This window comes from Sorex araneus, chromosome 5 (assembly GCF_027595985.1).
Source record: "Sorex araneus isolate mSorAra2 chromosome 5, mSorAra2.pri, whole genome shotgun sequence".
Taxonomy (NCBI): Eukaryota; Metazoa; Chordata; class Mammalia; order Eulipotyphla; family Soricidae; genus Sorex; species Sorex araneus.
The window spans coordinates 168,950,051-168,977,794 of NC_073306.1; the positions used below are offsets into that span (position 1 = coordinate 168,950,051).

The following is a 27,744-nucleotide window of genomic DNA, read 5'->3' on the forward strand; positions in this document are numbered from 1 at the left end:
CTCCTAAGCCAGACTCTCTATGAAATATGTGTGTATTCGGCAATAAAGTCAGTGGTCATCTGTCTCTCAGAGTTGCTTTTCTCTGTGCACCGATCATCCTTTGCCCCATGTCTGCCTGGACCCAGTGTGCAATGTGGGCACGTTGGGGAAAAACGGTTCCCCAACAAGTATCCATACTTTGTATCTTTTATTTTTTTAAAGTATCTTTGTGGTATGTTCAAGGATACCTATGATCCTTGAGTAAGGTGATCTAAGAAAACAAATGTGTTCATATTTCATTTCTAGATATTCTCCAGAATATTTATGGTCAAAGTATTTTGTCTCCCAAATGACCAAAACTAGGTTGGTGATGTCTATGTGATATTCAGATTTATGTTATGGTTTGTTACTACGTATCAAATGGCAACAATAAAATTTTATCATAATATGGTTAGTTTGGGCAGGACACACAAGGTAAGAAATGTTAGCTTCAGACAACTGAATCACAGAAATTGGTACATTCAGAATTGAATCCTGGGAAAAGCAAGAATAAAAGGCAAGTATTATAAATAGCTCATCTCTGCTTCCATATCACTTTCCCGACTATAGCAGATAGTTCCCTCAGCTTATAGCTACAAATTAACAGGTGCTTCCCTAGGGATATTTAGAAGAGGAGAAAAAAGTTCTAGGACTTGGTTTAGAGATGCAACAAAACAATAGGTTGTATGTATATCAAAAACAGAATTCTAATACACTAAAAAAAAGTTCAAGTATACCCCTGAAAAGAGCTGGAGCGATAGCACAGCGGTAAGGCTTTTGCCTTTCATGTAGCCGATCCGTGTTCGATTCCTCCGCCCCTCTCAGAGAGCCTGGCAAGCTACCAAGAGTATCACACCCACACAGCAGAGCCTTGCAAGCTGCCCATGGAGTATTGGATATGCCAAAAACAGTAACAATAAGTCTCACATTAAGAGACGTTACTGGTGCCCGCTCAAACAAACCGGTGAACAACAGGATGACAGTGACAGTGACCCCTGAAAAACAAAGAAGTAATAGAAAATTGACTATAGACAGAAATTGAAGCAGTAGATTGGGTCAGTTTTGGGGTTTAATTTTGTTTTTTTGTTTGATTATTTGTTTTTAATGGACAGAGAAGCATAGTCTCAAATAAGGAAATATCTTGAATGAATAGGATTTTGGCAAAGATTGCTAAAAACATGGTCCTAGTTAAAAAGAACATTTATGAACTGTGGAAGTGGACACAACATGCCAGAATAACACATAGTAAAGTTGGCCAGGGAGGGCCTTCTGTCATCAAGTGTATGATTTGTTTATGTACTAATAAAAACAGGTCCTATGATCATTTCAAGTACTTTCATTTGGTTGTATTTTAAACATTAATTTTAAATTAAATCAAAGCCCATAGGTAGAAGACCATGGCTGAACTCAAGCAGGAAACCAGAAATACAAATTCTTTCTTCTTCATTTGTTTTTATGTAGAATATCAAAAAGGTAATGATGCTCAGTTTGGAACAGAGATGTACCACATTGGAGACTAGGCTACATATGTTGTAAGGAAACTCCAATCTTTATATGTATATACAGTATTAAAAGATACATATATCATGGGGCTGGAGTGATAGCACAGCAGATAGGGCGTTTGCCTTGCACACAGACAACCAGGTTTGATTCCCAACATCCCATATGGTCTCCCAGCACCGCCATGAGTAATTCCTGAGTGCAGAGCCAGGAGTAACCCCTGTGCACTGCTGGCTGTGACCCAAAAAGAAAAAATAAAAAACAACCAAAAAAAACCACATATCAAACAGACCACTGATATTCCAGAAAAGGAATCAGAGCATCAGAGGCAGAAATAGAATGAACAGTTGCAATATAATAATGCCTCCGATTGTTGTTACTGTTGTTGGCATATCGAATACAGGATGGGTAGCTTGCTAGGCTCTGCCGTGCGATTGAGATACTCTTGGTAGCTTGCCAGGCTTTCCGACAACAGTAACAACATTTGGCCTCATTCACCTGTCACCGAAAGAGCCCCCAGTACAGCAGCGTTAAGAAAGATGAGCAAAGAGATGCTGAAAAAATCCTTGGGGACGAACTAGACTGCCAAAACGGAGAAAGACTGAAATGATTGTCTGTACTTTCAATGCACGGACACTGGCATCAGAAGCATCCATCGAGGACCTGATGATGCAAGCTCAGAACATCAAGTACAACATCATTGGTCTGACCGAAACCAGGAAATATCAATCACATCACACCATTTTCGAAACTGGAGAAGAATTGTTCCTCAGAACATGCGACAACAGAGGCATTGGTAGCATTGGTGTCCTTGTCAGCACGAACTTGGCCATGAGCATTGATTCATTCGAATGCCTAATAATCTGAATTGGACAATTATGCTTGAATAGGTGTGGCTCACTGCCTGCAGTTTCTATCTTCGTCATCTATGCACCAACTTCCAATTACGATGAAGAAGAAATTGAGAGGTTCTACATGGAACTAGAGAAGTTCTATAAAGAAGACCACACCTTCTACAAGATAATTGTTGGTGATTTTAATGCCAAGATAGGTCCGAGAAGGTCGCCCAAAGAACTCCACATTGGAACACATGACCTAGAATGGAACAATCAGGGTGAGAGACTATATGAATTCATCATGTCAACCAAGACCATCCATGGTAACTCACAGTTCCATAAAGCCAAATCTAAACGCTGGACATGGGAGTCTCCTGGTGGATAGTTCCACAATGAAATTGACCACATCATATTCAATCGACGGTTGTGCCTGACCAATGTCGCTGTTGTCACAAAATTCCAAACAGAATCGGACCACCATCTCCTTCATGCAAAATTATACTTCACAGAGTGGAGAGAAAGGTCTGCAAAATTTAAGTCTAAGAAGGCAACTCCCAGAATGACCACCAACTGAGTGCCAAATAGAGCTCTTTGGCACTATTGCAGCAAGATGGAAAGATGCCGTCCTTGACAACATCGATGAGGAACACGATCGACTGGTTCATTACCTCCATGTCTGTGCAAAGAATGCCGAGAGTGAGAAAGCCACAAACAGAGGTCTGTCTTTGGAAACTCTCGAGATTATTTGTCAACGTAGTTTGGTGCGAGCCTCAGGCAACCACAAGCTAATGTCTGAGCTCACAAAGTGCAGAGATGCCATTAAGGAAGACCTCAAAGAGAGAAGAGCAGCAGTGTTGGCCAGTGCAGCAGAAGCTGGGAATAGTATTCGCAATGCTTGCCTGTCCTTCACCAACTACAAGACCAAGCTGACTGCCCTCCGACATTCTGATGGATCTACCACATCCTCCAGAAAGGCAATAGAGAAAATTATTCATGACTTGTATTCGGATCTCTTTGACAGCCATGTCCCCCTGCCCACATACCAAATTCCGCAGGATGGATATGTCATTCCCAACATTCTCCCTTCTGAAATCCAACACGCCATTTCACTGGTAAAGATGAGAACAGCACCTGGTCCGGACAAGGTCAGGCCCGAACACCTGAAGAATCTGCCACCAGTACTCATCAATACACTGGCCACTGGTCTGACTCTTCACACGTTACCTGTCTGAATGCAAGTTTCTGTCCCACTGGAAAACCAGTAGGACCGGTCTGTTGTATAAGAAGGGAGACATCCATGACATGGGCAACTATCGCCCAATCTGCCTGCTGTCTGCCGTCTACAGGTTGTTCACTCGTGTCATCCTGAGTAGAATAGGCAGAACACTAGATGAAGGACAACCAACCGAAGGGGATTCATTACAATAGACCATATCCACACAGTGAACAAACTCATTGAAGTTTCGCGAGAGTTCAAGATGCCGCTCTGCCTAATGTTCATCGACTTAAAGAAGGCCTGCGATTATGTTGAGACTGAGGCAGTCATCAAAGCCCTGGCCAAACAGGGCGTTCAAACTCAGTATATCAAAATCCTCTGAGAGCTGTATTGTGGATTCACCACCAGGATCTCACCATTCTACAAGGAAGTGATCATTGATGTAAAGAGAGGGGTGTGGCAGGGTGATAACATTTCACCAAAACTCTTCAGTGCCGCCCTTGAGAACATCATGCGACTACTGGAACTGTTAGGAATGGGAGTGAAGATAGATGGTAAGTAATTACACCATCTCTGCTTCGCTGATGACATTGTTCTCCTAACAGCAAACATTAACCAAGCGGCACAAATGCTGACCATCTTTGACCTCAAGTGTGGAAAGGTCGGATTGGAGCTGAATCTCAAAAAGAGGATGTTCATGAAAAATGAACTGGTCCCTGAAGGTCCATTTGCTCTGAATGGAATGAACATCTTCGAATACAGCAGCTATGTGTACCTGGGTTGAGAAATCAATATGAGGAATGACTTGGTTCCAGAACTGTGCAGGAGGAAGAGAGCAGCGTGGAATGCATTTGAGAGCATTGAAGAGGTGGTTAAGAGAATGAAGAACCTTCTACTCCGGGCACATCTTTTCGATTCCACCATCCTTCCTGCACTAACATATGCCTCAGAGACCTGGGCCCTAAGCAAACAGGATGAGAATGCTATTAGGGTATCCCAAAGAGGAATCAAACGAGCTATGCTGGGAATATCTTGTCTCACTCAAGTGAGAGAAGGAATCCTGAGTTCTGACCTCCATCAATGGTCAAAAATCAGGGATGCTGTCTCATTTGCCAAGGCATCAAAAATCAGATGGGCTGGTCATGTAATGTGATTCAGAGACGACCACTGGACTAGAGCTGTTACCGACTGGATTCCATGGGACATCAGAAGATCTCATGGCCGCCCACCAACTAGATGGTTAGATTTCTTCGTCAAATCTCTGAATGAACGATTTGAGGCTCTTCCTGTTCCTGGAGCGAGCAGGTATCATTGGGCTACACTAACTCGCGAAAGGGACAAATGGAGACATTACTGGCACCCGCTCAAGCAAATCGAAGATCAACGGGACTACCAGTGATACAAGTGAAGTGCCTCCGATATCCTTCTTAATCCCTTTATCTCACTGGCTGCTTAGAATTTTAGAAGGAAATACAGATGTTTTGTAGATCAGCATGTCCCATTACTAATTTCTACCAGTATTGTCCACCTTATAACATCATGAACTTAAGAGTTTCACTCAAGATCAAGCTTCAGATAAAACAAAATAAAACGGTAAAGGAAACAATAAACATTGACTGATAACCATGAATTGATTGGTATGTGTTAGTTTCAGCTCTAATCATAGTCCTTACCTGCTAGAAAGTAGACACAGAAGCTTTACGTGAACTCAATGGCATTTCATGCTCATTACAATACTGCTCTTTTGCTGATTATTCTGAATAGCTAATTTAGAGGTAAAGAAAACTCTAAATGTGAGTACAGCATTAAGCCTTTCAAGGAAATAATTCTTAGACTGGATAGATGGTGCAGTGGGTAGGGCACCTGCCTTGCACACAGTCTCTCCAGCCCCTCTAGGAATCATTCTTGAGCACAGAGACAGGAGTAAATCCTCAGCTTAGCTGGGTGTACCCTAGCCCCCCCAAATAAAAAGGATAAAAATGCATTTTGTTGAAAAATAACAATTTTGTTGAAAATGATAATCACTGTCACTGTCATCCCGTTGCTCATCGATTTGTTCGAGCGGGCACCAGTAAAGTCTCTCATTAAGAGACTTATTGTTCCTGTTTTTGGCATATCAAATATGCACGGGTAGCTTGCCAGGCTCTGCCAGGTGGGCTCGGTACTCTCGGTAGCTTAATAATAATAATTACCAAAACTTAGTGGCTTAAAACTAATTGCTTGTAGCAGCACAGTGTTCTATAGAGCAAATGGACTCAGCTAACTTCTTTGATGTAGATTCTCACAAAGCTGAAAGCAAGGTAACTTGACTGATTCAGATTTTATCTGAAGGTTCTGGGGGGAAATAAATGTTCAAATTTAAGCAAATGTGAGAGAAACCCAGCCCCCTCTTGTGGAAATCAAGTCACGGGGAGGATCTTGACACTTCTGTGCTGTTCTCAGAACTTTGATTATTCCCTCCCCTCATTTCTTTTTCCATAAAGGGTAGAACTTTTAGTGAAATGAATTTAGTCATACTTTTTTGGAAAAAAAAAAGAAACAGCATGACAGATGAAGAAAGCATTTAGAATCACAAGCACCCGGCACCTCTTCTTACTGGTCTATGTATCATATGCTACAATCTTTTCAATGTGGAAGCAAACGATTTCTGATATAGTTCCAGCATATTTTTCTTCTTTTGATAAAATATTTTGTTTTAATTGTAAATTAGGTACCATGGATTCAAGTCTTTCTGATAACCCTTCTATAGCTTTTGTGTGAAAACTTGCTTTCAATAGTCTCACATAACTCAATGATATCTGTGATACTACAACTGATTAACTTAAAGTCAATAAATGAATATAAGATCATTTTGATCTGCACTGTAGCACTGTCGTCCCATTGTTCATCAATTTGCTCAAGCAGTCGCCAGTAATGTCTCCATTGTGAGATTTGTTGCTACTGTTTTTGGCATATCGAATATGCCACAGGTAGCATGCCAGGATCTGCCATGAGGGCAGGATACTCTCAGTAGCTTGCCGGGCTCTCAAAGAGGGACAGAGGAATTGAACCCGGGTCGGCTATGTGCAAGGCAAATGCCCTACCCTCTGTGCTATCACTCCAGTCCATTTCTATCTATGCAGACTAATTATATACAGTTAGTTAAGTTATAGCAACTTGACTATTCCTATGTAATTTCCTTTTCTATGACATGTAATGTAATCATAGTCTTGATATAGCATTCTGTAACTGTCCTGTTCTGTCCTCCCATTGTTCATTGATTGCTTAAGTGGGCACCAGTAACATCTCCACTTCTTAATTACCATGAATATAGCTAGTGTCATGGTAATTAGGAAGATGTTTTGGGTAGTAATTTAAGAATTTCTATTTCACAGAGAATAACTATTCACTCATGAATAATAGTGTGCATCAACCTTTCCATCCTGAAAAATGAGTAAATTCTTATGAACATGATGGCTAAGTCTCCTGGGTGTGGTTTGTTTTTGCTCCCTATAGCATTTTGATAGCAATGAAGTATGTGATTTAGTAACATAGAATCAATATGGAAAAAAAAGAAAAAATGTTATAAAGTAAGAAATCAATGTTATGGTCAAGTAAAACATGATAATAGGCATATAATTATGTCTGTTGTTCTTACAAAATGCTACATTTCTGTGAAATGTTGGCAGCCTAATGAAGCATCAAGAGAACTAAAGAGCTAGTAGTGATTACATACAATATGATGCTTAGACGCTGATATATGTTTGGAAGAACTGGCTTGCCTTCTGTAACTGTCACCAATAATTAGCCTACATGGATCTTGTTTGAAAGTGTCTTTACTGCACCTTACTTTTAAGAATTTTTAACTTCAGACTTCAAAATTATTAACTTGTAAATCCAGATATTCTGCTTTCTATGTTTCGCTTGTTTGTTTTTTAAAGGACCAAACCCATTTGGTCAGATGGGTCAAATTAAAACCAGTTTTAATCAGATGGGCCGGGCACGTAATGTGATTTAGAGACGACTGCTGGACAAGAGCTGTTACCGACTGGATTCCACGGGACATCAAAAGACCTCGTAGTCAGATTTCTTCGTCAAAACCCTGAATGAACGGCTTGAGGCTCTTCATGTTACTGAACAAGCAGACACCACTGGGCTACACTAGCATGCAATAGGGACAAAAGGAGACATTACTGGCATTCACTCGAGCAAATGAAAGATCAATGAGATGAAAAGTAATAGAAGTGAAGAAACCCATTTGTAATCAAGGGTTTCCTGGCTCTTCACTAAGGAATTTCTGGTCACTACTAGTGGGCTCTGGGTACCAAATGAAGTATCCAAAGTTGAACCCAAATTAGCCAAATGTAAGATAGGCATCCTACCTACTAGTCTATCACTCTGCTCGCCACGAATATTTTGTATCACTGTACATATTCTATAGGATAATATATTTGAAATATAAGTCTACTCTAGTTTTAGTCCTAAGATAAAAAAATAAAAACCCTTATACAAGGAGAGTTTTAATAAATTAGGTAGCATTAATTTGTAATAAAATCTACATTGCAATAATATTTATCTTAGATTACTTTGTAGGCTGGAACAATAGCACAGCGGTAGGGCATTCGCCTTTCATGCAGCCTCCCGTGTTCGATTCCTCCGCCCCTCTCAGAGAGCCCGGGGAGCTACCGAGCGTATCTCACCCTCACGGCAGAGCCTGGCAAGCTACCCATTGTGTATTCGATATGCCAAAAACAGTAATAGTAAGTCTCAAAATGAGAGATGTTACTGGTGCCCGCTCAAACAAATCAATGAGCAATGGGATGAGAGTGACAGTGACAGATTACTTTGTGATTTATATTTTTGATTACTATATCTTATTCTGATATAGTATGCGGCAGAATCTCTCATGGCAGAGCCTGGCAAGCTATGCATTGCATATTCGATATGCCAAAAACAGTAACAATAATGGGCCTCATTCCCTTGACCCTAAACTCGACAGGGACAAATGGAGATGTTACTCCATTTGCTCGAGCAAATCGATGAGCAATGGGATGACAATAATATCTTCTTCACGATATCAGTTAGAATATTTATAAGGAAGCATATTAATATAGAAAAAATTAAAAATATAATTGTCCATGCAATATACATATTTTAATCTGTGAGGGTGTCTTAATTTTATTATGAAGGCTTATGTGAATTATTATGGATGTATTAATTAAACCCAATATCTCAAAGTCTATTTTATGAGCATATTAAATCTATAAAAATAATCAAAAGTTAAAATTTGAGAAATATAAGACTAACAAATATGCTAGCCATTGTGCTACTGCTAACCGCAGATACTTTATTATGTTAGCATGTGTACTAAATCAATAAATAAAAATGAATAAAGCATTTTCTAAATAATTTTACCACATAGAGGACATTATATTGAACAAGAATTGAGAATAATAATTTAGAATTTCTGAGTGTTGCCCATTTTGAAGTATGAATATCTCCCAAATTTATTTTTGAAAATCTTTCCTATTTCATTTTGCCTTTGGAGCAACCATCAATATTTTGTCTAAAGTTTTATAGTTAAGTTTCGTTATTCTAAAGTTCACATCCATAAATATGCTAGATTCTGAACAATGAGGCAAACTACAAGGCATCTGTTTTATTCAGAGATACATTTGTTCCTGGATAATGCCTCACAAAGGACATTTTATCAAACATTTTTTTGTCATATAGACAGCAATATCTGAATTTGAGGAAACAATTTCATCATAAAGTCAGGTAAACATTGCCTTCCAGGTCTGTGATACCATAGCTCTGCAGAACTGACCTGAAAAGACGACTCTGCTTGATTCTTTCCAGAAATGCTATCAGAGATGGCTAGATGAATGCTTTAGCAAGAGAAGAGCTATTTTTCTCAAAATGGCAAAACTCTTATGCTCTCTCGTAGCATCATTAGTAGAAGCCCTATGAAATCACTGTATCCAACATAAGATCCATTTAAGGGTAGCTTCCTGAGCTCCATGGCTTACAGTGTCAGCACAATGGAGAAGTTGAAACTTAGTGTAAGGACTGGAGAGAAGGAATGGATTGTATGTGAACAATCCTGGTTCAAACACATAGCACAGAGTTACTTGAGTATCACTAGAAGCAGCTGAGGAATCCCCAAACACTGTCAGGGATGCTTGGGTCGTCTCCTTTCCTTTGCCTATTGAACCCCAAGCCCAGTTGACTGAGAATGTATGGGAAGCTCCCAAGACTTTCTAATAATTTCTTGAGAGTACTTATATTATATACTTCTAGATTATAGTATAATACAGATTATTCCATAAAAATACAATTTTAAACATGAAACTTTCAATTTTGGGAAAGGGCAGTTACATTTTCTTAGTTTAACATTTGGTGGGAAAAAATGAAGTTAATTTTAATGACACACAACTCTTCTATGCATGAGCAAAATATTTATCTAATTTTAATATATTTCTGACTGTGTTTTGGTGGAGAATTTTAACTGAATGTTTCCTTGGCTACTTTAATGAAGATTGTTATAAATATGCACCATAAATATTCATAGGAAGGAGTAATATACATATTTATATGGAATTGTTTAATTCTAAAATTAAGGGCATTTATTTCTTGGAATTAACAATATCAGTTAGTATATTTTCTCTCATCACATTCTATCTGGTAAATACTTTCTATAAAGATCTCTAGAACCTCTAGCTAAAATATACAGAATTTTCTTTAAGTTAAATATTTGAAAAGCATTTTCTTGTATAAAGTATAATACAATAAAGTTAATGAATATACATAAATGAATTTCTGTTCCAAACGTACATATGTTGAAGAGCTAAAAATAAACCTGGATTTATTGCTACAATTCTAGCAGTGAACTATCAATATAAATGAATTGTTTAATACCTATAAATGTTTAGTTCATTTGGATTCTTAGGGGATGCATAATTTAATTTTTATATTTAAAATCAGTTTTATTCTCTAAGCGCTAATACTAGTTATAAGTAGAACATTTTCTGGAAGCAAAAAATCTTTGCCTGTAATGTCACATGGATCATATATGTACCTACAAAAAAATTTATCTAAAACATTTTAAGCAAATCTAGATATCAGAATGTATACTGTAGTTAGAAAGATACAAGTTTTTATTGGGGTTGAGTATGGCTAATTTAATCTTTATTTTCAAAACCAATGGTCCAAAAAATTGGCACTTAGCAGACATCATCTTTTGATGTTCCTTCAATTGATCTTACTTTTAGTTCATTAATTTTTAGTTTAATAACAATAATAAGGACAATGATTAGTAACATCTGTGGAATACTTCCTATGTCTCAGGAACTTCTTTGAGCACCTTTACAAAGAACAACTCTTAATTTTTACATTTACAGAGGAGAAAATTGCGACTGAAAATTCTTGAACAGCTTGACAAAAATGTCTCAGAAAATTGGTATTTTGTGGAGAGATTCAAACCCCTGCTTTGGAATTGGCTTCACGCCAAAGGTCTGTTTCCTTCTTTTCTTCCCCATAATATGCACAGATGGCACCTCTGGGGGACAGTGCATAATACAGAGAACAAACAAAAGAAAATAAGAAAGACATATCTCTAAGTGAAAACTAGAGAAGATGAAGGAAAATATTTGAACAAAGCACAAATGTTCACACAATATATATTTATAAATTCATTTCCCAACAGAACCTGCAAGCTACCCATGGCGTATTCGATATGCCAAAAACAGTAACAACAAGTCTCACAATGGAGATGTTACTGATGCCTGCTCCAGCAAATCGATGAACAACGGGACTTTTCCCACAGTTTAAAAAAAAAAAAAATCCACTGTCAATTGTGAAGGCCTATGCCCCTCCTACAATGCTTAGCCTTGCTTAGCATCAGCACAGCTTTTGCAAGTAACTGTCCATTGAGCCTGACAATACCCATTTCTAGGATTCAGCCAAAAGGGCAGAACTACTCCCATCTATTTATGGTGGTCAGCCGAAAAAGCAGAATTATCTCTGCATGAAGTCAGTTGAGATAACCACCAAACCAATCAAGGAAAAGGTCATGAGTGTAAAAGGACTCTGGAAACAAGGGGAGGGGTCAGTCTCCTACTGGAGGGGACGGCTCTAAACTCCATATTTGTTTGAATTTTGCCAAATAAAATCTTATACTGTAGAGCTCATTGCTTTGTGTGGTCTTTCAGACACTGGACCCTGTCATCAATCTTATATACAGGGCATAGAATAAAAAAGCTTTGGAGACTGCAACCAAACCTTTTTTGATGCAATAATGTGAGTATAGCAAAGCACTAAATTAAAATTAAAATTAAAAATTAAAAACTCTTGGCCACTTTTCAGATATATACATATGTATGCATATATACACATATGTTTTGCTTTTAATAAATATATATATTTAAGTATCTAACCAGGATTTTCACTCTAAAATTGCTCATATACCCTTTTATATAATATTCAAAGTAACTTCAGTGGAAATGTCCCCTATTTTTGGCCAATTCTATGAACCTATAAATGTGCATTGGAGGGAGGCAAATGTTCATGGCTATTTATTTAACATTTTATGTTTACTAGTGATAATAAAATTTTATTTTCAAAGTTTCACAACGTGAAACAAAATTTCTTAATTTTTCAGATATATGCTGTGAAATTGCGGTTTTCATTGAAAACTATCAAATTTGACTTTTCATAGATTACGGGAGGTTTTAATAGTAAAAATAACCCACACCATCAATTTGGATTATTTTTCACCATTTTATCCCAGCAGTAATTTTAATAAGTATAAGAATGGCTATATATATTAGAGAATAAATAATTCTAATTGAGTTTAATGCTTTCTAATGACTATACTTTACTTTAGCGGAAATATTATTTCATATCAGTTTATGAGGGTCTTTCACAGTGAGGCTAATTCATACCAAAACCTTGGATTAATATTAACTCTGTTTCAAGCACAAGACAATGTAAACACTCCAACCCATTTTTGTGGTTGCAGGGTATTACTTATTTTATTTATTGTTTTAGGGGGGGCTATTAAGGCCATATTCTGCAGTGTTCAGATGCTCTGAGTTTTGGGATTCTCATTACAGTGCTCAGGGGATCAGATCAAGCAGAGATTTGAAGACAGTTTTCCCCTATGCAAAATATGCACTCAGTCCATTGAGCTATCTTTTGTTCCTATATTAATAAGATTTTTAAGAGAAAGCAAAGCAGGGAAAGGAAACTGGAGAACATGCAATTTCTATTGTCATACTATTAGTAAAATATATCAGAAAATGTGAAAAAGAAACTGAGAAAACTTCTTTAACCCAAGTAAAGTCGCTTAATGTTGTTCCAAAGAACAAAAACATGAAATGCTTTCTCTTTTTTACTTGAAACAAAATGCAATAGTACTATCTGCTGGCTATTCAGTCAGTTTTATAAAAGAGAAATATGTTGAGAAGTGACATAAGAGCATTGCAGTAAGGAAAATTTGTTAAGTAATTCACATTATACTTTAATTTGCTTAGATTGAGAAATAATAATTTGCTTTAAATATATATAAATGCTAAGGGAAATATTGAAAATAAGCAGAGTAGTCTTACTCCTCTTTTCCTTTCCTACTGAAGTAAAAAAATTGAAAAATGAAAAGATTTCCCACTAAAGCATAAAACAGAAAACATAAACATGTGCTACACATATATCAGATGAAACTTAAATGGCTATAACTTAAAAAGATGTGTAGAATCTTATCCTTCTCTTCCTTCATTTATGCCTTTCTATCCCAATCAAAAATTGTTTTATTTTTCTTCAGAAAATAAAGGTTGAGAAGGAGTTCTCTTTGATCATTATCCACTTAAAGGCTGATGGATGGGGATAAGAAAATGTTACCCTCATTTCTTCCAATGGTTAAAGAAGACTATCCCGGATCAAAGATTCCTTTATATTGTAGAAATTTTAGATAGTTGAGTTCAACCATGGCATCATGCCTCAGGTTTACTCTTGGTATCATTGGTTAGAAAGAGCAAATAAAAAATGAGACTGAGGGAAAAACCTTACAACTTATGGTAGAAGTATCACATACTTGGAAGTTTCACGAGTAGGATTTTAGTTTAAAAAATGGTAAAAGCAAAAACAAAATCGTTAAGTCATTTCAGTCTATCTACTTAGAACTTAAAACAAAATTGTTAAGTCAATTCAGTCTATCAACTTAGAACTTAGAATCTTCTTGTGTTGTTTCATTTTTTGTTTTCTGTTTTAGGGCCACACGTGATGGCAGGCTGAGGGGATCCTAAGGGAAGTCAGAGTTTGAACCTGGTCAAGTCTCATGCAAGGCAAGTTCCCTACCCACTGCACTATATCTCTGCCCTCTGCCCTACACTTCTTTTTCTTTTTTACCCTTTTTGTTTGTTTGGTTCAGACCTGGAGGTGCTCTGGACTGTCTCTGGATTGGAGTGATAGCACAGAATGCAGGGCGTTTGCCTTGCACACGGCTGATCAGAGTTTGATTCCTCTATCCTTCTTGGAGAGCCCAGCAAGCTACCAGAGTATCCCACCCGTACAGCAGAGCCTGGCAAGCTACCTGTGGCGTATTCAATATACCAAAAACAGTAACAACAAGTCTCAGAATGGAGAAGTTATTGCTACCCGCTTGAACAAATCAATGAACAATGGGACAACAGAGCTGCAGTGCTATAATTTTTTGAAAATTTATTAATTGGGCTGGAGCGATTGCACAATGGTAGGGCATTTGCCTTGCACTTGGCCGACCTGAGTTCAATTCCTCCATCCCTCTTGGAGAGCCTGGCAAGCTAGCGAGAATATTTCACCCCCACGGCAGAGCCTGGCAAGCTCCCCGTGGTATATTTGGTATGCCAAAAACAGTAACAACAAGTCTCAAAATGGAGATGTTACTGGTGCCCGCTTGAGCAAATCTATGAGCAACAGGTGATAGTGACAGAATTTATTAACTGTCTGCCTTCTTTCTAGGGGTCTTCTGAGTAAAATTTTTTCAAGCGTTGGTAAACTTTTGTCACCTTCGCAATAAGAAAGCATTTAAATAGATTTCAAGCATTGCCCACCTAGGTATGAAAACAAGCAGATACCTTCAAAGTATATATATGCTTACACTTATCAACCAATCTTATGGAAAGCATCTAAAGTATGGGCGCTATCATGATCTGGAATGTATTCACTGCTGGGAAATATGATGTAATACACATGAGACATATAACTGGTCTAGAAAATAATTGACAGAAAATCCTATGAATAAAATTTAAGAAATAAAAGGGAAATTTTAAGACTAAAAAATAATAGGGGGATCATATTATTTGTATTAAAATTGTAATTATATTGGTATCTGTGAACAGCAGATCAGTTGGCAATTATTATAAACTTGATTTTGAAATGGAAATATTAATAAAACATTAAGAAAATTTGAAAGAGCTGGAGAGATGGGACAGTGGGTATAGGCGCTTACTTGCTGCATCCACTCCAGTTCCATCTCCAGCACCAAATATGGTGGCCTGTGAGTTGACGTGAGACATGTCTAAACACAGAAGCAGCACAAAGTCCTGAGCATAGCTGAATGCCCACTCCCTCCAAAAAAGGAAAAAAGAAAAGAAAGTTAGAAAAATGTTAAAACAAGTTTAAACAAAACTGAATAAAACTTATCTTTTCAGTGAGAGAAAAAAGGTAAAAATATTTTAAACTAAATTTATATTTATATGACAAGAGAAGGTGATTTTACTAAAAGTTACACTTTTATTAGAGAAATTTACTTAACATATTTACTTATTTTTTAGATTTTTACAAAGGTTCATTAAAATCACAGAATAGAATGTCTAAGGCACTTAAATTAATATAATTATAGCTCAGTTTAAAAATGAAAAGATCTCCCAAAAATATATTATGAAAGTTAACAATGTTATGCATTTAGATAAAAATAATTTTAAAAGTACTATAATTTTATATACATCTATATTATCTTTGTCATTGGAAAAGAAATGCAATTACCACTTGTCAGACTTTAAAATGTTTTCTTTAGCCTATTATTTATATTCCTAGAATACTATGTAAAAAGTGTCAGAAGGATAAAAATGAATGACTTAGATTTATCTTTATTTAAGTTGAACTAACTGCAATTTCAAACAATTATTGCATAGTTGCAAACATATTATATTGCTATACAATAGTATTTAATATAATGCAGTTGCATTGAACCATATTCAAAGTGTCATTATAAGTGGGAAAAAGATCATATATGAACTTGAAAATAGTACTAATGGGGCCAGAGGGATAGCATGGCAGGAAAGCTATTGCCTTGCATCCAGCTTCCCAGATCTAGCTTTTCAGCACCACAGAATGTCACCTGAGCACCATCAGTACTGATCCCAGAGTCATGCGTGAACAGAGTGAGCCCTGAGCCAGGTGCAGCCCAGAAACCAAAACAAATCAGAAAGAAAAAAAAGTATACCTATTTTATTCCACATTTTATTAATTCATCATAAATTTTTGACATATTGAAGGATTTTTTCCATTGTTTTTGAATTATATATTTTGTTTTTATATTTTATGCAAAAGTTTTATAAATAACCAAAACTAAATTATTTACATCAGTAAATGTATTGTTTTGAAGTTTTCAAGTATAATTTTCAGAGGAATTTAAAAATTCATAAAATAAAAGTTTAAATTACTGAAAAATGAACAAATATCCATGCAATAGCAATTTTTGACAATACTAAACTATAAGAGAAAATATTAGTATAGCTAGAAAACTTTGGAGAAAACCTGTGATGTTTTTCAATAAATCAAGGACATATGTACAGTTTAAATATAACAGAAAAGAAATCATTTGGTATGTATCTGAAATTAGATTCTATATTTGTATATCTAAAAATCAAGCATAGTTAGTAAAAGAAAAGTAAGTTTCAATGTTCATAAAAAACAATAAAGTCATTATCACTAATAATCAGGGAGATGCAGATCAAAACAACTATGAGATAATACAACAACTCACACCACAGAGACTGGCTCACATCCAAAAGAACAAAAGCATGGATGTGGGGAGAAAGGAACCCTCCTACACTGCTGGTGGGAATGCCGACTGGTTCAGCTTTTTTGGAAAACGATATGGATGATTCTCAAAAAATTAGAAATAGAGCTCCCATTTGACCCAGCAATGAATATATCCCACAGAGGCAAAAAAAAAAGTACAGTCGAAGTGACATCTGCACCTGTATGTTCATTGCAGCACTGTTTACAATTAACCAGAATCTGAAAAAACCCGAATGCCCGAGAACAGATGACTTGTTAAAGAAACTTTGGTACATCTACACAATGGAATACTATGCAGCTGTCAGAAAGGATGGAGTCATGAACTTTGCACATAAGTGGATCAACATGGAAAGTATCGTGCTAAGTGAAATGAGTCAGAAAGAAAGAGACAGACAGAAAAATTTCACTAATTTGCGGAATATAAAACAACAGAATGGGAGACTAACACCCAAGAATAGTAGCAATAAGTATCAGGAGGCCTGCTCCACGGCTTGGAAGCTTACCTCACATGCTTATGAAAGTTAACAATGCTATGCATTTAGATAAAAATAATTTTATTTTTATCTAAAGAGGGAGAGGGAAGCTCAGATAGAGAAGGGAACACCAGCTAAAATGTAGTGGAGGATCCTCTCAGGATGGGAGAGGCAGATTGAAAGCAGACTATAGATTGAACTCGATAACCACCCAGTATCTCCATTAAAAACCATAACACCCAATAGGAGAGAGAGAACAATAAGGAATTCCCTGTCACAGGGTAGGGGGAGGGAGACAGTAGGGAGGGGGAGGGACCCTGGGGCCATTGGTGGAGGAGAATGGGCACTGGTGGAGGAATGGGTACTCCAGTATTGTATAAATGTAACACAGACCCGAAACTCTGTAACTGCACCCTCACGTTGACTCATTAATAAAAAAATAAAAAAATAAATAAAAAATAAAAAAATAAAATTCAGTTTATAAAACTTTAAAAAATAAATAAAAATAAAAAATATAAACTAAAAAAAACTTGGGAAAGAAATATAGTATAGGGTTAAGCCCCTTAACAATTTTGGGTGTGGTACCCACCCTTTACAAAACAAAATTTAGGGAAAAAAACACCTGTAAGTTCATTTGCCTGTTATATAGTTTTCCAGTCCTTGACTTTGAGCCTGTGCTTATCTGATTACTCAGATGTTTTTTTATAGACAACATCAAACTGTTTTCAACTTCCTTTGACCCATCCTGCCATTTTATGTCTCTTGATTGGTGAGTTCAAGCCTTTGGCATTGATTGTTAATTAGCAATCTGAAGTTTACTAACATAACTTTGTAGAATTTGTGTATGCTTATGAAGTTTGTCTTGTTATCTGAAGCCACACCTTTAATGATTCTTGCAAAACTGGTTTCGAGGACATTCCTTCAATTCAAAGGCTATTCTATCCGGATAGATTATCTTGGTGGGTGTGCATTTCATTCATCACTACATCCCACTGATATTCTGTACATTCCATTATTGTGCTCTGACCTGTTGAATCGCTTTTGATAGATCTGATGTGAATCATATGGGACTTCTTCTCTAAGTTCCTTCTTTTATTTTGGCTCAAAATGTTGCCTCTGCCTGTGAATTTTGTCATTATTATTATCGTGTATTTTGGAGTTTTTCTAATTTTAATCTATTTTAGGTGAAAAACTTTGGGTTTCTTGAATATGCATGTTTGCACTCCTTAATTCTGGTATATGTTTTCCTAGTGGATGTCGGACCCGTGTATAGCACAGGGCATGTATGGAGAATGTCAGGATGTAGGTCTGTCTGAAAGTTTGTTAGGGTTTCTAAATTATATTTTCCATCTCTTCTCCAGTTACTAAAACATATTCCGATTTATCTTTTCCCTACATTGTATGGTTTTACAAGACACACACACTTTTTATTCTTGCTCAGGTCTTAAATCATCATCCCGTTGCTCGTCAATTTGTTCAAGCAGGTACCAGTAACGTTTCTCATTGAGAGACTTATTGTTACTGTTTTTTGCATATCCAATATGCAGGGGTAGCTTGCTAGGCTCTGCTGCGCAGGCTCGATACTCTCAGTAGCTTGCCGGGCTATCCGAGACGGGTGGAGGAATCGAACAGGGGTCGGCCGCGTGAAAGGTGAACGCCTAACCGCTATGCTGTCGCTCCTTTTTATCCTTTTTATCGCTTTTCGGCCTTTTGGCTAAGATAAAGTGTAGTATCTAAGATCAAGTGTAGTATCTGTTCTTATCTTACATCATCACTCAATAAATATTTTATGAAGTTTTGCCTCATTTTTATTGAGGCATTATGATTTATAATGCTGTTAATAATAGTTTTATGCATAGATTAGTCTATTTTCTTTTATCAATATCCCAAGGATCCATCCCATACAATTCTCTTTTTCCCAAATAAGTTCAGTTCTGCAGACCAGCTCTCAAGTTATAATGTGTTTGGCTGTTTGTTCTTCCCCTACTGTGTTTCTTTATATCTTACATATCAGACAGATTATTCTGTATCTAACCCACTTCTTCTGAATGAACTTTCTCAGCATGATATCTAGTTCTATACACTTATCAGCTAACTGAATGATTTTGCCATATACTTGAGTAGCATTGCATTGTGTATATAACTTTTTTGAGCACCTGAGTTATTTCCAGGTCTTAGCTATTGTGAACCCTCTCGGAGAGCCCGGCAAGCTACCGAGAGTATCTCGCCTGCACAGCAGAGCCTGGCAAGCTACCTGTGGCGTATTTGATATGCAAAAAAACAGTAATAATGAGTCTTACACTGAGAAATGTTACTGGTGCCCGCTCGAACAAATCGATGAGCAACGGGATGTTTACTAGCTATTGTGAACAGTGATGCAGTGCATAGTATTACAAATGTATTTTCTGGATGGAATTTTTGGATCCTTGAGTGAAATGTCCTGAAATGAACTTGTTACGTCATATGAAAGCTCAGTTCTTAATTTTTTTCAGAATCATCTATCTTAAAGATTCTACACAAAACACCTAGAAACAATATATGTTTTGAATGACAGCTACAAAGTCACTAACCATAAAACAATGACATTTACTCTAGATACATATTTGTAAACATGTGAAACATTGATAAATGCAAATTTTTATACTCATAAGCTTTAAAAAAATATTGAGAGGTTAGAGTGATAGCACAGTGAGTAGGGCGTTTGCCTTGCATGTGGCCAACCCAGGTTTGATTCCCATTATCTCATATGGTCCCTCGAGCAGTGCCAGGAGCAATTCATGAGTGCAGAGCCAGGAGTAATCCCTGTGCATCGCTGGGTGTCACCCCAAAAAAACAAACAAAAAATATTGACTCACCAAGAGATACAGTTACAAAGCTTTCATGATTGAGTTTCCTTCATACAATGTTCCCTCCACCAGTGTATATTTCCCATCACCATTGTTCCAAGTATCCCTCCCGCCACCCCACTTCACCTCACACCTTCCTTCTTACTTTATCTCCACTTCAGGATATTATGGCTTGCAGATACTGAGAAGATACTATTTTTGGTCCATTGTCTACTTTCATCAGACATCTCCCATCTCAAGTGATCCCTCTAATCATCATTGATTTCAAAATCATGACATTTCTATATGCAAACAATGAAGCAGATGAGAGAAAATTTTTAAAAATCCCTTTCACATTGCACTTCAAAAAACAAATACCTGGAGGTCAGATTTACATAAGATGAAAGACTTTTATAAAGAAAACTATAAGTTACTACTAAAGAAATGAGCATACAGAAGGAAATGGAAACAAATTCCCTGTTGATGGATCGGAAGGATTAATATTGTCAAAATGACAGTTCTATCCAACACACTGTACAGATTTAATGCAAGCCCTAAAATCTACATGATTTTTTAAAGGACATAGACCGAATGTTGTTGAAATTTATATGGAGTTATAAAGCCTCTGAGTAGCCAAATTAATACTGGGAGTAAAGAAGATGGGAGGATTCTCATTCCCAAACCTTAAATTATACTATAAAGTCATAGCAACCCAAACTGTAATACCATAATAAAGAAAAACTCTCTCTTCAGAAGAAGCTATAACTAGAATAAAAAGACACCCCATAGACTGGGAAAAAAATATTTGCTTACTATTCATTCAGAAAGTGGTCAATATCTAAAATACATCAAAGAGCTTATAAAATTTAACAACATAGCAAAAAAATTCATAAAAATTTGGTGGAAGAGGTGAGTAGATACTTCTTAAATAATACATACAGATGGATCAAAAGTATATGAAAAAAGTGATATTTATCAATAAAGACACTAATGATAATGAATAATATAAGTAGATAATTCTAATCTGCACTATACCTGTTTGTGGGTGTACTTTATGAAGCTACTCTATTTTTTCAGACATTCTTTTTTCCTGTATACACTGCATAAGGCAAATAAACATTTTCAATGTTGCTGTCATTTGTTTTAAATGATGGTAAAAACCTATCAAAGTCTCAAGCAATGAACTAATAAAATTCACAGGGTATTTTAACTGCAGCAACATGCCATTCTCTTACCATCACAAGAACAGAATAACCATATTAAGAGAACATCTTTGGTAGAACAAGGCAATGGTCTATGCATACCTTAGCCATTACTAAGTATGTACTACTTTTTATTGAGGCATATGGACATGCGTTATTTTGAACTCAGGTTTGTTTCATGAGAAGTGGTTATGTCTCTTTTCAAAACAGAAACATTAACATTTCCTCATAGATGTTAGGTGAAAATTTGGCAAAAGTTACAGCAAAAGGAGAAGTATTGGAACACAAACCTAGACCTGCTGCTTCTCAATCATCTGTAAGCTTTCATGCATACAATATAAATTAAGAGCATAGCTGTGATCAATACAGACTGATGAGAGGCACTTAACCAAGAGTTCCAGGAAACATGATTTAACATCTGAGTAAGTCAAATGGAGAAATGAGAGATGCTTAAATAATGAGGCTCTCAGAATTGAACCAGTGCAGTTAAGCAAACGATAACCCTAGTGCACGCATTCCTGAGACTCTCACACCAAGAAAGATAGTTGAATACTCTTCCCCCCCCACCCCTCTTCCCTTAACTGAACCTTAAACTATGTCAATGTGGAATTCTGCAAGAAATTTATTACTTATATCATTTGTATCACATGTTGTGCATCAATTTGCTTGAGCGGCGCCAGTAGGGTCTCCATTGGTCACTGTCACTATTATCAGCACATTCTAAATCACATATTGTTCTGTTCCTAGCATATGTCCTACTTTTTTTCTTCTGTCATCAGACTAGGATCATATTGTCTCTACAGAAAAGAGCCCCTGGTCTCCTGCTGGCCCTTATTTCTTTTTGAAGACTGCACACCTGGGCCACAGTGATGTCAAAGTATGGATTTCATCTCCCGCATTCTGACTGGTGCTGACAGCTTTTAAAAGTGCAAGATATCAATTTTATGAGCTTTCAGTGTCTCATAGGATTATTGTAAGAATTGGAGAAGATGGGATGAAGTAAACAAATAGTTCATGATGAAAATTGAGTAATTACCGGTCAGTTTTCATGTATAGCTCAGTATTTTTTCAATTCAGCCTCAATACTTCACCAAAACCCTCGTTTGACCTTTTACTTAGGATAATGTCAAAATCATAATTTTTCTCTTAAAAAGACTTCTGAGCTTAGTGACAATTTTTATCTTTTCTGTTCTCATATTATTTGTATTCTGTAACTTTGATTTACCCGCAAGCATTTTAATGTCACTGAACTTTTATTGTTAGACAATGACTTGTACTGTCTTACAGTCTTCCTTAGTGTTGCAATAAATGATGTTATATATTTATAGCTCTCTAACTCCTTATTGTGGACACGTCAAATTTGTGACACTCAAAAATTGCTTATGAGTACGGCTATATTTTTCTTTCTTTCTTTTCTCTCTTAGGGTCATATTTGACAATGTTCAGGGGTTACTCCTGACTCTGCACTCAAGAATATATCCTGGCAGGGTGCTCAAGGGACAATGTAGGGTGCCAGGTCAGCAAGACCAGCACTCTACCGCTATAATACCTCTCTACGCTCGGTGTATGGCTATTTTTAAATACTTTTTCCTAAAGTCATTGATTATATGTAAATTATTTCATCACTTATTAGAAAGAAAATGACAAGTTTTATTCTTCCTTTTACTTGAGCTTCCATTCTATTAAGAGTCTTCACTTGTCTGGCACTTTCATGGTTAAAGTTGATGGATTTAGTACAGATTGTCCAAGTCATTTTATCTTTACTTACAAAAGAAACCCACGGGGTGATGGAACGATGCTCTACAACACTAACAGTGCACTTCATCTGTAGTTATTAAACACTCAGCAGGCTTCTCGCCACCCTGACATTTGTTCCCCAGTCAAGGCTCCTGTTTGACAAGGCTCCTGTTTACCCCACTGTGTAAGGTGCCATTTACTGAAAATGAGAATTCAGCTTGGATAATTAATAAATGCCATGATGGTTTCAAACAAATGCATAACTTGATATATTAGAAATAAAATGTGCAATCCAAGGGTAATATGAGCTCTCTTGCTTGACAATTTAAGGTTTTAAAGGCTTAAGTGAACATCTGGTTCTGTCTTTTTCCCAATACAACTAGTTACTCTGGGCAAGCCCTAATGGCAAGATGACACAGGTTTGGATTAGTTTTCAAGGGACATAAACTCAAATTCATCCAAGGATGAAAAACCTCTACCTGAAATGACTCTGAAAATGCTGCATGATTTCTGTAAATCTATATCTTACATCACAAGATAAACAACTCAGTATAAGAAAAGACAGTATCTGGCAGTTTGCTGCCATATGGATGGAACCAGAAACTATCCTGCCCAGTGATTTAGCCATGAGAAGGACAGGTACAGAAGGATTTCTCACATGTGTGGGATATAAGTAGATATAATAAGGAAACAACAAATAACCAAAGGCAATAGAAACTAAGAGCCAGACTATAGAACTGCATTTATGAGGTTGAGGAGAGGAAACTGAGACCATGATGGGGAAGTTCACAGGATCTCTAGTGGAGGGTGCAGTGTAAGAATGATGTACTCAAAAACCCCTATCCTCAGCAGGTTATAGATCAGAATGCTTAAAATAAAACATTGTTTTAAAATGTTAAACTCATCTGATACTGTAATAAGAAAGTTCATGGTGGGTCAAGGATTTTCTTTAGAACATATATTGATAAACTTTCTAGAAATCCCATGGCTTTTATTCTGTATGTTTGTGCATGTGTGAGAGAGAGAGAGAATGTGTGTGTGTGTGTGTGTGTGTGCGTGTTTGCTAAGACTACAACAAAAATAAAAATAGACCATATTACACTCATTCTTCCAGGGAATACTATTCCAAAAGGATTTATAAAATAATGCATATAAATTAATCATATAATGCATATGAATTAAATAATGATTTACCAAATATATGGCAAGGTAACTAATTTTTATTTAAATTATTTTAATAAACATTAATAAATATTCCTGAAATTAAGTAATCTAAGTTTCTGAGAAGCAAATGTTTCTGTCTTCAAGCCAGGGCATAAGAAGTTTCTCCATATCTTTATATACTTCCAGAGAACATTGTTCTTTAATAACCTTGGTCTTGTTTTTCAATGTCATCTATGTTGGGATGGAGCATGCCTGACTAGTGAGCAATGACCATCCGTGATTTCTCATTTTTGTAACCCTTAATCACTTTAAATTTAATTTCCAGCCCCATCACTCAAAGTGACCTCTTGCTGGCAATATTAGCAGTGAAATTTGTGTGCTTAGGGGCTTTGACAAATGAGACACAGCAAGATTAAATAAAGGATAAGTGAAAATGATGCTCTCTAGACGTGCAGTAAATACAACATATAAGTATCTAAGTATATCAGTATCAAAGGCCTAGACCACTAAGATTTTCTGAAAGCTACCAATGGCATCATCAAGTGACAGAAATTAGATAAACCAACAGTTCCATGGTCCTTCACTGACCATGTGTTTTTATGTGGTGCATGTAGTTGGAATGAGAGTAGTAGGAAAATAGTATTAGAGTATCAACTCTGTTTCAAGTTATTAACCACTTTGTTGATGGAGGTGGGGGTTTCTTTGTTTAAATATTTATATTCACTTTTTTTCTTGAAAGAAAAAAACTTCTATAGCAACAAAAAATTAAAGAGATTTTAATCGTGGCGTATTTGATATGCCAAAACCCGTAACAACAAGTCTCACAATGGAGACCGTACTGGTGCCCGCTCAAGCAAATTGATAAGCAACGGGATGACAGTGATGACAGTGATACAGTGATACAGTGATTTTAAACATTTTAGTCCTTTTCATATTTGATTATTATCATAGCTACCATATTTGCAACTCCAACTTATTTGCCCTACATAACACCAAGTTATACTATACAGAAATTTAAGCTGACATTTAACTAGCAGAGCTAGTGCAACTCAATAGCAGCATTTAAATACTAATTAATATTTTCACGTGTATAAATTCTTTACTCTGAAAGTATATATTTTGTCCTCTGTCATTTCATTTGGTATTTACGAAGACAATACAGAAAGAAAAGTGATAATAACTCTATTTAACAGATAAGAAAGAGCAGGTGAAGTGACATTATTGCCTCGACAAAACTACACAAGTAATAGTGGAAAAATAATTATCACATTTTAAAAAGAAGCAACACTAGACTTTTTCAATAAAATAGGTTGAAATTTTGAAAATTAATATAGAAAAATTGTACTCATTAAAGTAATTTTTAACTTGAATTTTTTTGCCAACCAATAAAGTTTTTGTTTTTGAGAACAAATGTGTTTATAATCATAGAAAGTCTATGCTATGGAGTTAAATTTGATTTAGAATTTTTTTCTTTAAAGGATAAATAAAACAATTATATCTCTGAATCTTACAATTTACAGAAGTACTTAAGTGCATATAAACCAATATATCATTTTTACACTAATTTTTCCCCCAATTCAGTATATAGATGTTTTGGTTGTTTTCTTTGGTAGGCAAATAAATTAAATTATCTAAAACATACTGTTGTGCTTCTGTAGAATAATATATTATATAAAAATATTAGAAGTCTCTCACTGTGTTTTGTGGTTCTACTATGAGTGAGAGTCAATTATTAATCTAATCAATTTTTCCTGTGCCATCCTTATATGCATCATTTAAATCTATAAAGAATTCTGTAATTCTAGAAAGAATCCTAAAACTTACAACTTTTGATGACTTTGAAATTTCATCTATCTGATATAAACTTTATATACTACATAAACACTGTATGTATTACTATACATTCAATAAAAATAAAGTGTATAAATATTATAAATATATTGCAGAATCTCCTGTCCCCACTCCAGGCTGTGTTCACCAAGGCCCCCTTGAAGCGGGGAGAGGTTGAAGTCCCAAACTGAGCAGCTTGGAAATCTCAGCCATGCATCCCGCATACCTGGGTTCCTCTGTTGGTTCTTTCATGGTTTGAGGCTCATCCGAGCATGTGGAGAGTGACCTTGAGCATGGCTGTAGTGAGGCTCTGGAGGTCTTTGGCCACAGGAGCTATGCTCAGGGCGGGGAGGGAAACTGGAGCCCACCCCCTCCGAAGGGCCCTGGGAAAGACAGCCAGGCACAGGGGCAAGAGACTCTCTGCCAGCCAAGACCCAGAGACTATAAAACAAAACTTCCACAAGAGAGCGATGCAGAATCTCGCATGGCAGAGCCTGGCAAGCTACCCGTGGAATATTTGATATGCCAGAACCAGTAACAATGATGGGCCTCATTCCCCTGATCCTGAATGCTACAGAGACAAATGGAAATATTACTGGCACCCACTCAAGCAACTCGATGAGCAACGGGATGACAGTGATACAGTAATAAATATTATTGCTTATTATTTATAATGATATTATTGCAGTTTTTCTATTTTGTTTGTTATGAAAACATTTGGTATTAAAACCATCAAGTGTTTCCTTCTAAAGATTGACTCTTGAAACTCTATTCACCTTTTCAACTATCAAAAACTGAAAGTCATTAAGTTTTCAAAGAACATTAAACAAATGCCATCAATCTATCTTCATTAAAACAAGAGTGATATTCAGTTACTATCTTGAAAGAAACATACTTAAAATAGTAACTATATCTTCTCAATGCTACATTTTTACTAGATACAACCACAAGAATATTAGCACTATAGCACTGTCATCCCACTGTTCATCGATTTGCTCGAGCAGGCACCAGTAATGTCTCTATTGTGAGACTTGTTGTTACTGTTTTTGGCATATTGAATATGCCACAGGTAATTTGCCTGGCTCTGCCATGTGGGCAGGATAATCTCGATAGCTTGCCAGGATCTCCGAGAGGGACAGAGGAATCGAAACCGGATCGGCCACGTGCAAGACAAACACCCTACCCACTGTGCTATTGCTCCTCCTCTCATGAATATTACATTTTGGGTATTAGGAAAGGTCGCAAATGGCTCCGTCACCCCTGAATATCCATTATCCCAGAGGCACAGAAACCAATCTCAGAAACACAGCGGCTGCTGGCAGATATACTCCTGGTCTCTGAACTAGGCTCCAGCCCCGTGCAGCTCCTGGAGGGGAAGGGTCTCTGTCCCTTGGCCTTTTCCCCCCTGGACAGCATGACGACCGCCACCATTCAGAACCAATTGGACAGAGAGGTAGGAGTTTGCAGTGTTGGATGGGATGCATGGGGAATATTGTGATGGGGGAGGCAGAACCGGCCCTGCCTCCTGCACAAATGAGACCCCGAGCGGTCGCCCACGAACAGCTCCTCCGCTCCTGAACAGCCATGATCCCAGCGCCACAGAAACCAATATCGGAATGCAGCGGCTGCTGGCAGAAATACCTCTGGACTTAATACCAGAATTCCAAATCTGGGTGACCGCATTCGCGACCGTGCAACATCATATGATCTTTGTTACCAACAATAGAAAACATACAACCTAATGACGCCACTCCGACAGGTCTGACTGTTGGGGCAAAAACTCCAAATAATGATAGTGAGTTTCCTGTCCAAAATTGAATGTAATCAAAGTAAGGAAAGAGTAAAGTGAAAATCATCTGCCACACAGGCAGAGGGGAAGTGGGAGGGGGGTATGCTGTGGTTATT

General features: G+C 36.8%; 1 pseudogene; it reads left to right on the forward strand.

Moving 5' to 3' along the window:
• Positions 1–2,124: 2,124 nt before the first annotated feature.
• LOC129405033 (uncharacterized) lies at positions 2,125–22,544 on the forward strand (annotated as a pseudogene).
• The last annotated feature ends 5,200 nt before the right edge of the window (positions 22,545–27,744 follow it).